This window comes from Garra rufa, chromosome 7 (assembly GCF_049309525.1).
Source record: "Garra rufa chromosome 7, GarRuf1.0, whole genome shotgun sequence".
NCBI classification, from domain to species: Eukaryota; Metazoa; Chordata; class Actinopteri; order Cypriniformes; family Cyprinidae; genus Garra; species Garra rufa.
The window spans coordinates 35,692,561-35,695,408 of NC_133367.1; positions in this window are offsets into that span (position 1 = coordinate 35,692,561).

The following is a 2,848-nucleotide window of genomic DNA, read 5'->3' on the forward strand; positions in this document are numbered from 1 at the left end:
AGCAGAAATGTAGTTAAAGGCTTCAGGCAGCATGGTTTCCACTTTTATGGGCAGGTAGGAGGGGCAAGGCAATTCCTCAAAGGAGGTGGGCAGAGGGAAAAAGAAAGAAAGAGAGAGAGAGAAGAGAAGAGATCACGTAAGCTGTTAGGTTCAGTTATGACAGTTACTCACAGTAGCTTACATTTAATTATTCAAGCAATTTAAACTCAGAAAATCTACACATTAAATAAACAAACAAATGATTTTACCTACAAGGACTGTTACTGACATTTAACTTAATAGGATAGTTGACCTAAAAAAAAAGAAACTTCTGTCAGTAATTACTCACCCTCATGTCGTTCCAAACCTGTGAGACCTTCGTTCATCTTCAAACCACAAAATAAGGTATTTTTGAAGAAATCCAAGCTTTCAGACCCTGCATGGACAGCAATGTAACTACCACGTTCAAGGCCCAGAAAGGTAGTAAGAACATTGTTAAAACAGCCATGTGACACCAGTGGTTCAACCGTAACGTTATGAATCTGTGAAAAAACTTAAAGTTTGCAGTCAAACAGCTGCTGGTAACCATTGGCTTTCATAGTATTTTCCCCCTCATACAGAGGTCAATGGCCACCAGGTTCAATTCTATACAACAGCCAGTTGTATCTAGAACTTACAATATGTGACCAAGGACCACAAAACTAGTCATAAGGGTCAATTTTTTGAAATTGACATTTATACATTATCGGAATAAATAAGCTTTCCATTGGTGTATGGTTTGTTAGGATAGGACAATATTTGGCTGAGATACAACTATTTGAAAATCTGGCATCTGAGGTTGCAAAAAAACCACAATATTGAGAAATCGCCTTTAAAGTTGTCCAAATGACCTCTTAGCAATGCATATTACTAATCAAAAATGACATTTTGATATATTTACGGTAGGAAATGCTGTACAAAATGTCTTCATGGAACATGAGCTTTACTTAATATCCTAATAATGTTTGACCCATACAATGTATTTTTGGCTATTGCTACAAATATACCTGTGCTACTTAAGACTGGTTTTGTGGTCCAGGGTCACATATTGTCTGTTAATTTGTCTATTTGTGCCTAAGTAACGATAATATTTTCCAGTTGCTCATCTCCAAAGAAGTGGTGTTGTTTTGCTGTTAATTCGGTTTTACATACATTCTCATTCATAAACATCTTAAAGACATCTAAAAGATGGATTCTGCCTCTTCGACTTCTACTTCTTCAACTTCTAATCCAAATTCTACTTCTTCGATTTCTTCTATGGTTTCTTCCTAGGTTTCTCCTTTGTGGTTTTTGATTATGTTTATCTTCGACTTTTACTTCTTTGACTTTTTCTATGGCTTCTGCCTCTTCAACTATCTCTTTGAATTTTTCTTTGACTTCTATGGCTTCTGCCTTTTCGCCTTCTACTTTTTCTTTGACTTCTTCAACTTTTTGTTGGGACTTCTTTCATGTCTTCTGCCTCTTCTACTTTTTCTATAGTATGTGCCTCTTTGACTTATACTTCTTTGATTTCTTCTATGGTTTCTGCCTAGGTTTCTAACTATGTTTTTCTTTGATTTCTACTTCTTCGACATCTTCTATGGTTTTTGCTTTTTCGACTTATACTTCTTCGACTTCTATGGTTTCCGACTAGGTTTTTCTTGTACTTCTATGTCTTCGACTTTTCCTTCGACTTCTATTTCTTAGTTTTCTTCCATGGTTTTCTTTGTCTTCAACTTTTACTTCTTCTATGGCTTCTGCCTCTTCGACTTTTTCTTTGACTTCTTTTATGGTTTTTGCCTAGGTTTTTCTTCGACTTTTTCCATGGCTTCTGCCTCTTCAACCTTTTCTTTGCCTTCTACTTCTTTGATTTCATCTATGGTTTCTGCCTAGATTTCTCTTCTATGGTTTCTGATTATGTTTTTTTCTTCGACTTCTAATTCTTCAACTTTTTGTTGGACTTCTTTCATGTCTTCTGCCTCTTCTACTTTTTCTATAGTTTGTGCCTCTTTGACTTATACTTCTTTGATTTCTTCTATGGTTCCTGCCTAAGTTTTTCTTTTATGGTTTCTAACTATGTTTTTCTTTGATTTCTACTTCTTCGACATCTTTTATGGTTTTTGCCTAGGTTTTTCTTCGACTTTTTCCATGGCTTCTGCCTCTTCAACCTTTTCTTTGCCTTCTACTTCTTTGATTTCATCTATGGTTTCTGCCTAGATTTCTCTTCTATGGTTTCTGATTATGTTTTTTTCTTCGACATCTAATTCTTCAACTTTTTGTTGGACTTCTTTCATGTCTTCTGCCTCTTCTACTTTTTCTATAGTTTGTGCCTCTTTGACTTATACTTCTTTGATTTCTTCTATGGTTCCTGCCCAAGTTTTTCTTTTATGGTTTCTAACTATGTTTTTCTTTGATTTCTACTTCTTCGACATCTTTTATGGTTTTTGCCTAGTTTTTTCTTCGACTTTTTCCATGGCTTCTGCCTCTTCAACTTTTCGTTCAACTTCTTTCATGGCTTTTGCCTCTTCTACTTTTCCTTTGATTTCTGCCTTTTTTTATGGCAGAAATAGAAGGAATAGGACACTATATTGAATTCAGTCAGTAATTTTTTTGTTCCTGAATAATTCCGTATTTCAAACGAATCGTTTACATGATTGGCCACTCACTCATGAAGACAGTTCTTTGTTCATTACAAAACCACATCCATCAACAACATATTTGATCATATTTGTGACCCTGGACCTGGTCGTATGTAGGTATATTTGTAGCAATAGCCAACAATACATGGTATGGGACAAAATTATTGATTTTCGATTTTTCTTTTATGCCAAAAAATCCATGAAGATATTTT